This window comes from Syngnathus floridae, unplaced genomic scaffold (genome assembly GCF_059516105.1).
Source record: "Syngnathus floridae isolate MCC-2025c unplaced genomic scaffold, RoL_Sflo_1.0 HiC_scaffold_55, whole genome shotgun sequence".
Lineage (NCBI taxonomy): Eukaryota > Metazoa > Chordata > Actinopteri > Syngnathiformes > Syngnathidae > Syngnathus > Syngnathus floridae.
The window spans coordinates 245172-260416 of record NW_028284084.1 but is presented as its reverse complement, the minus strand read 5'-3'; the positions used below and the strand labels follow the sequence as shown (position 1 = coordinate 260416).

Genomic DNA, 15245 nt, shown 5'->3' with positions numbered 1-15245 from the left:
ACGGTCAAGTTGCAAGCTGAAAACAAAAATATTTGCCTTGTTAGTCATCGTGTTACTAACAGCTGTGTCTTGTTTGCCAGAACTGCCGCTTTCCTACTTCCTGTTGCAAGCCACGCCCACGGATTATAATTTTGCCGTGAGTTCCGCCTATTGACGTCATGTCCGCGTCACATGACTGCGACGTAATATTATCTAAAACTGTTTGTGCGGTATTGTGTTGTTCTGTGCGGTATTGTGTTATTCTGTGCGGCGTCGTGTTGTTCTGTGCGGCGTCGTGTTGTTCAGTGCGACGTCGTGTTGTTCAGTGCGGCATGGTGTTGTTCAGTGCGGCATGGTGTTGTTCAGTGCGGCATGGTGTTGTTCAGTGCGGCATAATGTTGTTCAGTGCGGCATAATGTTGTTCAGTGCGGAATGGTGTTGTTCAGTGCGGCATGGTGTTGTTCAGTCCAGGATGGTGTTGTTCAATGCGGGATCGTGTTGTTCAGTGCGGGGTGGTGTTGTTCAGTGCGGGATGGTGTTGTTCAGTGCGGCATGGTGTTGTTCAATGCGGCATGGTGTTGTTCAGTGCGGGATGGTGTTGTTCATTGCGGCATGGTGTTGTTCAGTGCGGCATGGTGTTGTTCAGTGCGGCATAGTGTTGTTCAGTGCGGCATGGTGTTGTTCAGTGCGGCATGGTGTTGTTCAGTGCGGAATGGTGTTGTTCAGTGCGGCATGGTGTTGTTCAGTCCGGGATGGTGTTGTTCAATGCGGGATCGTGTTGTTCAGTGCGGGGTGGTGTTGTTCAGTGCGGGATGGTGTTGTTCAGTGCGGCATGGTGTTGTTCAATGCGGCATGGTGTTGTTCAGTGCGGGATGGTGTTGTTCATTGCGGCATGGTGTTGTTCAGTGCGGCATGGTGTTGTTCAGTGCGGCATGGTGTTGTTCAGTGCGGCATGGTGTTGTTCAGTGCGGCATAATGTTGTTCAGTGCGGCATGGTGTTGTTCAGTGTGGAAAGGTGTTGTTCAGTGCAGGATGGTGTTGTTCAGTGCGGCATGGTGTTGTTCAATGCAGGATCGTGTTGTTCAGTGCAGCATAATGTTGTTCAGTGCAGCATGGTGTTGTTCAGTGCGGCATGGTGTTGTTCAATGCGGCATGGTGTTGTTCACTGCGGGATGGTGTTGTTCAATGCGGGATCGTGTTGTTCAGTGCGGCATAATGTTGTTCAGTGCAGCATGGTGTTGTTCAGTGCGGCATGGTGTTGTTCAGTGCGACATAATGTTGTTTAGTGCGGCATAATGTTGTTCAGTGCGGCATAATGTTGTTCAGTGCGGCATGGTGTTGTTCAGTGCGGCATGGTGTTGTTCAGTGCGGCATGGTGTTGTTCAGTGCAGGATGGTGTTGTTCAGTGCGGCATGGTGTTGTTCAATGCGGCATGGTGTTGTTCAGTGCGGAATGGTGTTGTTCAGTGCAGGATGGTGTTGTTCAGTGCGGCATGGTGTTGTTCAGTGCGGAATGGTGTTGTTCAGTGCGGCATGGTGTTGTTCAGTGCGGCATGGTGTTGTTCAGTGCAGGATGGTGTTGTTCAATGCGGGATCGTGTTGTTCAGTGCGGCATGGTGTTGTTCAGTGCGGCATGGTGTTGTTCAGTGCGGCATAATGTTGTTCAGTGCGGCATGGTGTTGTTCAGTGCGGCATGGTGTTGTTCAGTGCGGCATGGTGTTGTTCAGTGCGGCATGGTGTTGTTCAGTGCGGCATAATGTTGTCCAGTGCGCCATAATGTTGTTCAGTGCGGCATGGTGCTGTTTAGTGCGGGATGGTGTTGTTCAGTGCAGGATGGTGTTGTTCAGTGCGGCATGGTGTTGTTCAATGCGGCATGGTGTTGTTCAGTGCGGGATGGTGTTGTTCAGTGCGGCATGGTGTTGTTCAGTGCGGCATAATGTTGTTCAGTGCGGCATGGTGTTGTTCAGTGCGGCATGGTGTTGTTCAGTGCGGCATGGTGTTGTTCAGTGCGGCATGGTGTTGTTCAGTGCGGAATGGTGTTGTTCAGTGCGGCATGGTGTTGTTCAGTGCGGGATGGTGTTGTTCAATGCGGGATCGTGTTGTTCAGTGCGGGGTGGTGTTGTTCAGTGCAGGATGGTGTTGTTCAGTGCAGGATGGTGTTGTTCAGTGCGGCATGGTGTTGTTCAATGCAGGATCGTGTTGTTCAGTGCAGCATAATGTTGTTCAGTGCAGCATGGTGTTGTTCAGTGCGGCATGGTGTTGTTCAATGCGGCATGGTGTTGTTCAGTGCGGGATGGTGTTGTTCAGTGCGGCATGGTGTTTTTCAGTGCGGCATAATGTTGTTCAGTGCGGCATGGTGTTGTTCAGTGCGGCATGGTGTTGTTCAGTGCAGGATGGTGTTGTTCAGTGCGGCATGGTGTTGTTCAATGCAGGATCGTGTTGTTCAGTGCAGCATAATGTTGTTCAGTGCAGCATGGTGTTGTTCAGTGCGGCATGGTGTTGTTCAATGCGGCATGGTGTTGTTCACTGCGGGATGGTGTTGTTCAATGCGGGATCGTGTTGTTCAGTGCGGCATAATGTTGTTCAGTGCAGCATGGTGTTGTTCAGTGCGGCATGGTGTTGTTCAGTGCGACATAATGTTGTTTAGTGCGGCATAATGTTGTTCAGTGCGGCATAATGTTGTTCAGTGCGGCATGGTGTTGTTCAGTGCGGCATGGTGTTGTTCAGTGCGGCATGGTGTTGTTCAGTGCAGGATGGTGTTGTTCAGTGCGGCATGGTGTTGTTTAATGCGGCATGGTGTTGTTCAGTGCGGGATGGTGTCGTTCAGTGCAGGATGGTGTCGTTCAGTGCGGCATGGTGTTGTTCAGTGCGGAATGGTGTTGTTCAGTGCGGCATGGTGTTGTTCAGTGCGGCATGGTGTTGTTCAGTGCAGGATGGTGTTGTTCAATGCGGGATCGTGTTGTTCAGTGCGGCATGGTGTTGTTCAGTGCGGCATGGTGTTGTTCAGTGCGGCATAATGTTGTTCAGTGCGGCATGGTGTTGTTCAGTGCGGCATGGTGTTGTTCAGTGCGGCATGGTGTTGTTCAGTGCGGCATGGTGTTGTTCAGTGCGGCATAATGTTGTCCAGTGCGCCATAATGTTGTTCAGTGCGGCATGGTGTTGTTTAGTGCGGGATGGTGTTGTTCAGTGCAGGATGGTGTTGTTCAGTGCGGCATGGTGTTGTTCAGTGCGGCATGGTGTTGTTCAGTGCGGGATGGTGTTGTTCAGTGCGGCATGGTGTTGTTCAGTGCGGCATAATGTTGTTCAGTGCGGCATGGTGTTGTTCAGTGCGGCATGGTGTTGTTCAGTGCGGCATGGTGTTGTTCAGTGCGGCATGGTGTTGTTCAGTGCGGAATGGTGTTGTTCAGTGCGGCATGGTGTTGTTCAGTGCGGGATGGTGTTCAATGCGGGATCGTGTTGTTCAGTGCGGGGTGGTGTTGTTCAGTGCAGGATGGTGTTGTTCAGTGCAGGATGGTGTTGTTCAGTGCGGCATGGTGTTGTTCAATGCAGGATCGTGTTGTTCAGTGCAGCATAATGTTGTTCAGTGCAGCATGGTGTTGTTCAGTGCGGCATGGTGTTGTTCAATGCGGCATGGTGTTGTTCAGTGCGGGATGGTGTTGTTCAGTGCGGCATGGTGTTTTTCAGTGCGGCATAATGTTGTTCAGTGCGGCATGGTGTTGTTCAGTGCGGCATGGTGTTGTTCAGTGCGACATAATGTTGTTCAGTGCGGCATAATGTTGTTCAGTGCGGCATGGTGTTGTTCAGTGCGGCATGGTGTTGTTCAGTGCGGCATGGTGTTGTTCAGTGCGGCATGGTGTTGTTCAGTGCAGGATGGTGTTGTTCAGTGCAGGATGGTGTTGTTCAGTGCAGGATGGTGTTGTTCAGTGCGGGATGGTGTTGTTCAGTGCGGGATGGTGTTGTTCAGTGCGGCATGGTGTTGTTCAGTGCGGAATGGTGTTGTTCAGTGCGGCATGGTGTTGTTCAGTGCGGCATGGTGTTGTTCAGTGCAGGATGGTGTTGTTCAATGCGGGATGGTGTTGTTCAGTGCGGGATGGTGTTGTTCAGTGCAGGATGGTGTTGTTCAGTGCGGCATGGTGTTGTTCAATGCGGCATGGTGTTGTTCAGTGCAGGATGGTGTTGTTCAGTGCGGCATGGTGTTGTTCAATGCGGCATGGTGTTGTTCAATGCGGCATGGTGTTGTTCAGTGCGGCATGGTGTTGTTCAGTGCGGCATGGTGTTGTTCAGTGCAGCGTAATGTTGTTCAGTGCGGCATGGTGTTGTTCAGTGCGGAATGGTGTTGTTCAGTGCGGCATGGTGTTGTTCAGTGCAGGATGGTGTTGTTCAGTGCGGCATGGTGTTGCTCAGTGCGGCATGGTGTTGTTCAGTGCGGGATGGTGTTGTTCATTGCGGCATGGTGTTGTTCAGTGCGGCATGGTGTTGTTCAGTGCGGCATGGTGTTGTTCAGTGCGCCATAATGTTGTTCAGTGCGCCATAATGTTGTTCAGTGCGGCATGGTGTTGTTCAGTGCGGGATGGTGTTGTTCAGTGCAGGATGGTGTTGTTCAGTGCGGCATGGTGTTGTTCAGTGCGGCATGGTGTTGTTCAGTGCGGCATAATGTTGTTCAGTGCGGCATAATGTTCAGTGCGGGATGGTGTTGTTCATTGCGGCATGGTGTTGTTCAGTGCGGCATGGTGTTGTTCAGTGCGGCATGGTGTTGTTCAGTGCGGGATGGTGTTGTTCAGTGCAGGATGGTGTTGTTCAGTGCGGCATGGTGTTGTTCAGTGCGGCATGGTGTTGTTCATTTCGGCATAATGTTGTTCAGTGCGGCATAATGTTGTTTAGTGCGGCATGGCGTTGTTCAGTGCGGGATGGTGTTGTTCAGTGCGTTATAATGTTGTTCAGTGCGGCATGGTGTTGTTCAGTGCGGCATGGTGTTGTTCAGTGCGGCATGGTGTTGTTCAGTGCGGCATAATGTTGTTCAGTGCGGCATAATGTTGTTCAGTGCGGCATGGTGTTGTTCAGTGCGGGATGGTGTTGTTCAGTGCGGGATGGTGTTGTTCAGTGCGGCATGGTGTTCAATGCGGAATGGTGTTGTTCAGTGCAGGATGGTGTTGTTCAGTGCGGCATGGTGTTGTTCAGTGCGGCATAATGTTGTTCAGTGCGGCATGGTGTTGTTCAGTGCGGCATGGTGTTGTTCAGTGCGGCATGGTGTTGTTCAGTGCGGCATAATGTTGTTCAGTGCGGCATGGTGTTGTTCAGTGCGGCATGGTGTTGTTCAGTGCGGCATAATGTTCAGTGCGGCATAATGTTGTTCAGTGCGGCATGGTGTTGTTCAGTGCGGGATGGTGTTGTTCAGTGCAGGATGGTGTTGTTCAGTGCGGCATGGTGTTCAGTGCGGGATGGTGTCTTTCAGTGCGGCATGGTGTCGTTCAGTGCGGCATGGTGTCTTTCAGTGCGGCATGGTGTCGTTCAGTGAGGCATGGTGTTGTTCAGTGCGGCATGGTGTTGTTTAGTGCGGCATGGTGTTGTTCAGTGCGGGATGGTGTTGTTCAGTGTGGCATGGTGTTCAGTGCGGCATGGTGTTGTTCAGTGCGGTATCGTGTTGTTCAGTGCGGTATCGTGTTTCTCAGTGCGGTATCGTGTTGTTCAGTGCAGTATCGTTGTGTTGTTCGTATTGTGTTTAACACTTAGCCTCTAACACTTAGCCTCTAACACTTAGCCTCTAGCATCTAGAAGGTAAATAAATAGGAAGGAAGGACTCACCGGTGACGTCTTCGCCCACGTCCAAGCGTTGTACTTTGTATTTTCATCCTTCTGACAGTGGAAAACATAGCCAACAAACACCGTGGAACCTAAACGAATGAAAGAAAACTATCATTTGGCCACAACCAACATTCACAGATACAACACAATGTGACGTGCGGGGTTGAGGTTAAAGGTTGAGTGAAGGGCCCTCGTTTTAAACTACTTTTTTGAAAAGGATTGGGAACAAGTAAGACGTATTTAATTTATTTAATGGGAAGTAGTAAGAGCTATTGAATTTAATCTATGTATTATATTCTATTGTATTGTATTCTGTTGTATTCTTTTGGATTGTATTCACACTAACCCCACTAAAACTTCAGCCCACAAAAACTCGCCTCTGGCGCCTAGCCTCTGGCACTTAGCCTCTAACACTTAGCCTTTAACACTTAGCCTTTAACACTTAGCCTTTAACACTTAGCCTAGAAGGTGAATAAATAGGGTTAAAGGTTGAGTGAAGGGACCTCGTTTTAAACTACTTTTTTGTAAAGGAGTGGGAACAAGTAAGACGTATTTAATTTATTTAATGGGAAGTAGTAAGACTTATTAAATTTATTTAATCTACTTTTCTTCCCAGGCAAAATTTGATGTGCTGCAATTCCAAATTTCCAAAGTGAATGAAGGAATGAAGTCCTTTAAATTATGATTTTGTATAAATACTAGGCATTAACACAAAATCGACGGCACAAAATGGGCAGACTTTACTTGTTTGAAAAGGACTGGTTACAAGACAGACTTTTTTAATTTATTTAATGGGAAGAAGACTTATTTAGTTTAATTGATCTATTTTTGTTCCCTGGCAAAATTCGATTTGCTGCAATTCCAAATTTCCAAAGTGAATGAAGGAAAGAAGTCGTTTAAATTATGATTTTGTTTAAATACTAGGCATAGACACAAAATCTACGGCACAAAATGGGCAGACTTTACTTGTTTGAAGAGGACTGGTTACAAGACAGACTTTTCTGATTTATTTAATGGGAAGAAGACTTATTTAGTTTATTTAATCTATTTTTGTTCCCTGGCAAAATTGGATTTGCTGAAATTGTATTTTGCCAAATCTTGCCTTGAGACCTGATAGGAAGTATTAAACGCTTAGTTAAATCAATACAAGTTGGTAATAAGAGCGAGTAATGTTGGTTGAACCGATGAATGAAGGTTGAAAGCAATTTAAATTATGACTTTGTATAAATACTAGATATTAACAGAACATCTACTGCGCGAAATGGGCAGAGTTTACTTGTTTGAGAAGGAGTGGCTTATTCAAAACTAAGATTTATTTAATCTGTTTGTTCCCAGGCAAAATTGGATGTGATGCAATTCCAAATTTCACCACATGATGGTGCCCAATTTTGACTTCATAGGACATATTAAACACTTAGCTTGTTATTATGTTCAAGGTAATCAGATTTGTTTATTATTCTAATGGCCTCTTCAAAACTATTCTGGATTACTACTTTGGATCTATTCTACATTACTTGGCAACAACATACTCTGTAACAGATTAGGCAGTATAATCATATCTGTTAACTTGAGAGTGCCCACACTCAATCTACTTATCGTGATGTTAAATCAATTACTGTTAGACATTATTTGTCTGATAATCTACCAAATCTTTGAATTGAAGAATTTGTGATTTAATTAATAGCTTGTTGTTATGTTAAGGGTAATCAGACTTGTATATAATTCTAATGGCCTTCTTTTGAAAACTATTCTGAATTACAACTTTGGATCTTATATTACTTTGCAACAATCTACTCCGTGACAGATTAGGCAGTATAATCACATATGTTAACTTCAGTGCCCACACTGTATTTATTTATGGTTATTTGTTAAATCAAGTACTGTTAGACATGAAATAGGAAGTGTTTAACATAAATGTTATGGCTACTCACCATTGTAGCTCGCTCCTGGTCAATGATACGAGCCTCTTCTTGCAGTGGAAAACTTGCAGCCAACAAACACCGTGGAACCTAAAGGAATGAAATTAAACATTAACATTTCGCCTCGACCAATTTTCACACGTACAACGCAACGCGGCTACACTTCTGCTATTACAAACGTAAATCTCCTTAAACACAATGAGTGTTACTTACCGTGTACGCTCTAGACGGTCCAGTTGCAAGCAGAAAATAAAGATATTTCTGTTGATAATCGTCGCTGCTCAGTGGCTCACGGCCATCGCGCCAACAGATTTGAATTTTGGCGGAGGTTCGGGCAATTACGTCATATCCACGGCACATGACTGCGACGTAATACCCGCTTATCTGAAACGGCAGTTAAAAGTAGAGTTACATCAAGTTTTCTTGGAACCTAAACGAATGAAAGAAAACTATCATTTGGCCACAACCAACATTCACAGATACAACACAACGTGCGGGGTTGGGGTTAAAGATTGAGTGAAGGGCCCTCGTTTTAAACTACTGTTTTGAAAAGGAGTGGGAACAAGTAAGACGTATTTAATTTATTTAATGGGAAGTAGTAAGACTTATTAAATTTATTTAATCTACTTTTCTTCCCAGGCAAAATTTGATGTGCTGCAATTCCAAATTTCCAAAGTGAATGAAGGAATGAAGTCCTTTAAATTATGATTTTGTATAAATACTAGGCATTAACACAAAATCGACGGCACAAAATGGGCAGACTTTACTTGTTTGAAAAGGACTGGTTACAAGACAGACTTTTTTAATTTATTTAATGGGAAGAAGACTTATTTAGTTTAATTGATCTATTTTTGTTCCCTGCCAAAATTCGATTTGCTGCAATTCCAAATTTCCAAAGTGAATGAAGGAAAGAAGTCGTTTAAATTATGATTTTGTTTAAATACTAGGCATAGACACAAAATCTACGGCACAAAATGGGCAGACTTTACTTGTTTGAAGAGGACTGGTTACAAGACAGACTTTTCTGATTTATTTAATGGGAAGAGGACTTATTTAGTTTATTTAATCTATTTTTGTTCCCTGGCAAAATTGGATTTGCTGAAATTGTATTTTGCCAAATCTCGATTTGAGACCTGATAGGAAGTATTAAACGCTTAGTTAAATCATTACAAGTTGGTAATAAGAGCGAGTAATGTTGGTTGAACCGATGAATGAAGGTTGAAAGCAATTTAAATTATGACTTTGTATAAATACTAGATATTAACAGAACATCTACTGCGCAAAATGGGCAGAGTTTACTTGTTTGAGAAGGAGTGGCTTATTCAAAACTAAGATTTATGTAATCTGTTTGTTCCCAGGCAAAATTGGATGTGATGCAATTCCAAATTTCACCACATGATGGTGCCCAATTTTGACTTCATAGGACATATTAAACACTTAGCTTGTTATTATGTTCAAGGTAATCAGATTTGTTTATCATTCTAATGGCCTCTTCAAAACTATTCTGGATTACTACTTTGGATCTATTCTACATTACTTGGCAACAACATACTCTGTAACAGATTAGGCAGTATAATCACATATGTTAACTTGAGAGTGCCCACACTCAATCTACTTATCGTGATGTGTTAAATTAATTACTGTTAGACATTATTTGTCTGATAATCTACCAAATCTTTGAATTGAAGAATTTGTGATTTAATTAATAGCTTGTTCAGGGTAATCAGACTTGTATATAATTCTAATGGCCTTCTTTTGAAAACTATTCTGAATTACAACTTTGGATCTTATATTACTTTGCAACAATCTACTCCGTGACAGATTAGGCAGTATAATCACATATGTTAACTTCAGTGCCCACACTGTATTTATTTATGGTTATTTGTTAAATCAAGTACTGTTAGACATGAAATAGGAAGTGTTTAACATAAATGTTATGGCTACTCACCATTGTAGCTCGCTCCTGGTCAATGATACAAGCCTCTTCTTGCAGTGGAAAACTTGCAGCCAACAAACACCGTGGAACCTAAAGGAATGAAATTAAACATTAACATTTCGCCTCGACCAATTTTCACACGTACAACGCAACGCGGCTACACTTCTGCTATTACAAACGTAAATCTCCTTAAACACAATGAGTGTTACTTACCGTGTACGCTCTAGACGGTCCAGTTGCAAGCAGAAAATAAAGATATTTCTGTTGATAATCGTCGCTGCTCAGTGGCTCACGGCCATCGCGCCAACAGATTTGAATTTTGGCGGAGGTTCGGGCAATTACGTCATATCCGCGGCATTTGACTGCGACGTAATGCCCGCTTATCTGAAACGGCAGTTAAAAGTAGAGTTACATCAAGTTTTCTTGGAACCTAAACAAATGAAAGAAAACTATCATTTGGCCACAACCAACATTCACAGATACAACACAACGTGCGGGGTTGAGGTTAAAGATTGAGTGAAGGGCCCTCGTTTTAAACTACTGTTTTGAAAAGGAGTGGGAACAAGTAAGACGTATTTAATTTATTTAATGGGAAGTAGTAAGACTTATTAAATTTATTTAATCTACTTTTCTTCCCAGGCAAAATTTGATGTGCTGCAATTCCAAATTTCCAAAGTGAATGAAGGAATGAAGTCCTTTAAATTATGATTTTGTATAAATACTAGGCATTAACACAAAATCGACGGCACAAAATGGGCAGACTTTACTTGTTTGAAAAGGACTGGTTACAAGACAGACTTTTTTAATTTATTTAATGGGAAGAAGACTTATTTAGTTTAATTGATCTATTTTTGTTCCCTGCCAAAATTCGATTTGCTGCAATTCCAAATTTCCAAAGTGAATGAAGGAAAGAAGTCGTTTAAATTATGATTTTGTTTAAATACTAGGCATAGACACAAAATCTACGGCACAAAATGGGCAGACTTTACTTGTTTGAAGAGGACTGGTTACAAGACAGACTTTTCTGATTTATTTAATGGGAAGAGGACTTATTTAGTTTATTTAATCTATTTTTGTTCCCTGGCAAAATTGGATTTGCTGAAATTGTATTTTGCCAAATCTCGATTTGAGACCTGATAGGAAGTATTAAACGCTTAGTTAAATCAATACAAGTTGGTAATAAGAGCGAGTAATGTTGGTTGAACCGATGAATGAAGGTTGAAAGCAATTTAAATTATGACTTTGTATAAATACTAGATATTAACAGAACATCTACTGCGCAAAATGGGCAGAGTTTACTTGTTTGAGAAGGAGTGGCTTATTCAAAACTAAGATTTATGTAATCTGTTTGTTCCCAGGCAAAATTGGATGTGATGCAATTCCAAATTTCACCACATGATGGTGCCCAATTTTGACTTCATAGGACATATTAAACACTTAGCTTGTTATTATGTTCAAGGTAATCAGATTTGTTTATCATTCTAATGGCCTCTTCAAAACTATTCTGGATTACTACTTTGGATCTATTCTACATTACTTGGCAACAACATACTCTGTAACAGATTAGGCAGTATAATCACATATGTTAACTTGAGAGTGCCCACACTCAATCTACTTATCGTGATGTGTTAAATCAATTACTGTTAGACATTATTTGTCTGATAATCTACCAAATCTTTGAATTGAAGAATTTGTGATTTAATTAATAGCTTGTTCAGGGTAATCAGACTTGTATATAATTCTAATGGCCTTCTTTTGAAAACTATTCTGAATTACAACTTTGGATCTTATATTACTTTGCAACAATCTACTCGGTGACAGATTAGGCAGTATAATCACATATGTTAACTTCAGTGCCCACACTGTATTTATTTATGGTTATTTGTTAAATCAAGTACTGTTAGACATGAAATAGGAAGTGTTTAACATAAATGTTATGGCTACTCACCATTGTAGCTCGCTCCTGGTCAATGATATGAGCCTCTTCTTGCAGTGGAAAACTTGCAGCCAACAAACACCGTGGAACCTAAAGGAATGAAATTAAACATTAACATTTCGCCCGGACCAACATTCACACGTACAACGCAACGCGGCTACACTTCTGCTATTACAAACGTAAATCTCCTTAAACACAACGAGTGTTACTTACCGTGTACGCTCTAGGCAAAATTGGATGTGATGCAATTCCAAATCTATCTGAAACGGCAGTTAAAAGTAGAGTTACATCAAGTTTTCTTTTTTAATCAACACAATCATTTACAACCGTTGACCAGAAAGAATCGTCGAAATTCGACGTCCCCCACAAACGCCACGCTCACTCGCTTTTCAGGGCAACAAAAGTACTTCTTTTTAAAAACGATGAGTTGTACTTACCGTGTACGCTCTGGACGGTCCAGTTGCAAGCAGAAAATAAAAATATTTCTCTTGTTAGTCGTATGTTACCATCCGCTGTGTCTTTGTCAACATCGCCGCCATTTTCCTACTTCCTGCTGCGAGCCACGCCCACGGATTTAAATTTGGGCGGAAGCTCTTTCCATTGGCGTCGTTTTCGCGTATAGCAAATCCGATTGGTTGGGAAGGGGGCACGGTTATGCAGCCGAGGAGTCCTGTGATCGGTGGGATGTAAAGTAGGCGTCGACGTCACGTCCGCGTCACGTGACCACGACGTGGCAGACGTCAAATAGCAACCGCTGTTTTGTTTAGTAGACTTACAGTTGTTATGCATTGACATAATGGCGCACACACCAAATAGATTTAAATAAATTAAATAATTCTTCTGCCCACTCTCTTTTAAACAAGTTAACTCTCCCCGCGGATTTGAATTCCGGCGAAAGTTACGCCCATCGACGTCACGTATGTCACGTGACCACGACGTGGCAGATGTCATATAGCAACCGCTGTTTTGTTTAGTAGATTTACAGTTGTTATGCATTGGCATAATGGTGTGCACTCAAAATAGATTTAAATAAATTAAATATTTCTTCTGCCTACTCCCTTTTAAACAAGTTAACTCTGCCCACGTCCATTGACGTCTTGTCTGCGTCACGTGACCACGACGTAGCGACGTCATATAGTAACCGCTGTTTTGACCAGTAGACTTAGTTATTATGCGTTGACATAATGGCGCACTGGTTAGCATGGCCACCTCTTAAGCATGATGATGCGGGTTCGACGCCTGATCAATGTTAGCATGGAGTGAGCTGAAGTGCATGGCACTGAAGATTTGAATCTTTGAAATGCGCTGAGGTCTGACATATCAGGCAGAATGGTTTGCCATCACGTTCAACAAAAAATAGAAACTTTCCCACTCTGATTAAAACGTCCTGTGTTCATCTACGTATTTTCGTTTTGCTGTGCATCTTTTCCCTGCCATTTCGAGAGCCCAATTGACACTCATAGTTTAAAGAAATGTGTTTGCCCATCCTACTTTGTGGAATTTCACCACATGCGCTTTTGACCAAAATACCAAATTGAACTCAAGTGAAGCCAACACGCACAACCCCCCCCCCCCCCCCCCCCCCACACACACACACACACACAAATGTTGATATGAACATAAAAGAGCCGCATGCGGTTCGGGAGTTGCGGCTTGGCCAAACCTGTACTATACAACTTTATTTGTATAAAATTTTCACAACAGCTGTCACACAAACAAAGCGGGAAAAACCGAAGACGTGCGTGTTCCGCCCACGCTGGATTTATTTGCACCTTTGAAAAGACACCGTATTGCCGCAGATGTGGCAAAGAGTACTTTTGGGCATCTGAGACGGAAGGATGTCCAAAGCATCACGTCACCTGCTCTGGTAGGCATGGTGGTGGGACGTTGAGGTCAACCGCTTTGGGGTTGGCTGACTCTTTGATCGCAGGATGCCACACACTTGAAGACAGAAGCAGAAAAGCAGAGCTAAATGCAAAATGTACTCACCGGTGACTCCAATTTTTTTCCCCCCTGAAGAAACAGCTGGACGGGTGGCCCCGGCTGGCCAGTGGGACTCTTGTTATTCTGACCCTTTTTAGTGCGCGTTTGGGGCAACAACCGTTTTTTGTGGCGCTCTCTTCTGGTTCAAAAGTGCCCTGCATGTGAATTTGCTTTTCCTGCCTTCTGATTGGATGAGCGCCGGTGTGACGCGGTGCCTCTGTCACCGTGGCGGGGGGTATACGTTGGCATCGGAGCGTCTGCCAACGTCTGAGACCGGCTGGCAGTGTATCGGAGGTGTCGAGTGCGGTGCCGCTGGAGCTCACTCACCAGCTGGTGTTAGGGCCACAGAATGAAGGCCAAGGAGAAGAATAGAAAGAGAAACAGAAACTTCTCCTCCAATTGTTTGATTTGTCTCTTCTGAGCTTCGATGAATTCTTTCAGCTCTTTGTTCCTCTAGGACGGACAAATGGAAAGTGGCATTCAAAAGCCAGTAAGCGTGCAAGTAAGTGCCGGGCTGGCTTTGGGCCCTTACCTGTTGCGCGCTGTGCAGCAGATCCATTCTCTCTTGGAGGATGCAAGCGTCGCGCTCCCTCAACTCGCACATCAGGGCTCGCTTCCATTGGTCCACGGCGCTCCTAAGCTCTTCTCTCTGATCCGCCGTCAGCACGTCATTCACGCCAGCGTGGCTGGCTTTTTCGCCGTCCGTGGCGGGGCAGTCCCGCTGCGGTAGCGCCTCGTACAACATGGCCTCCAGCTCCAGGATCCTCTGGGCCGCAATCCTCGTCCATCAGTGGTCCGGCGGGAGATTTGAGGGCGGCTTACCTTATGAGCCTGGTCCATGGAACACTTCCTGAAGTCCAACTCTTCATCCAGGTAGCCCTTCTGCTTGCAGAACATATCCTAGCACAGCTCAAGGTCAGAATTGTTGGGGCACATTGCCGGAGTTCCCCTTGGCTGATGTCGCGTGTCTGTCTACCTTCTCACTTTCAATGTCCAACATCTTCTGTTGAAGTGCTGACTTGGTCACTTTGATGTATTCTAACCACTGAGGAAAGGCTGCTGTCACATAAGCAGAATGCGAGAGCGTGCGTGGACGTGCGCGTTACCTTCTCGGCTAGGGTGAGAAGGGTCCTGGCGTGAATCACGACCACCTGCTCCTCGTTGGTGAGATTCTGCAAGAGCCCAAAGGCACAGCGTCAACAAGCTTCTTTCAGCGCAAAGCCTTCCAAAAGTCACATTTGAGCCGCCGAGTCTCGTGGAGTGCGAACATAAGGAGTTCGACATACACTTACGGCGTTATAGCCCAGGATGTCCAGCTTCTTCATCAGATCACTGATGACGATGTCCGGGGGAAAGGCGCAAGGAGCAATGTAAGGTGTTCTGGGACCTCGGGTTAAGGTTAGGGTTGCGAGGGACGCCTTACGTACGCTCACGCCCTCGGCCTCGCAGTAGATCTGCAAAGGGCTGAGGCCGTCTGGGAAACGGACTTGCAGAAACTTCAAGACGGGGGAGCGCCACTCCCTCTCCTGAAAGGCAGAGGCATGCATCCGTCCGTCCGTCCGTCCGTCCGTCACATCTCTGGCCTCAACACGCTTGTGCGAGTCTTCCCACCTCCAGCTCCAGGATGCGGAACTCAAGCAGTTCGTTTTGGTCTCGGATATCCTGGATGTGCTCTTTCAGACGCGCTTCTT

The 15245-nt window shown here is 44.6% G+C and overlaps 1 long non-coding RNA gene across 1 annotated transcript; it reads right to left on the bottom strand.

The window, feature by feature from the left end:
* Positions 1-13209: 13209 nt before the first annotated feature.
* Positions 13210-14006, bottom strand: LOC148378276 (uncharacterized). The gene is made up of 2 exons (XR_015856034.1): positions 13882-14006; positions 13210-13512 (listed from the first exon to the last, which is right to left on the bottom strand). It is a non-coding gene; the product is annotated as an uncharacterized LOC148378276 (long non-coding RNA).
* Positions 14007-15245: the final 1239 nt, after the last annotated feature.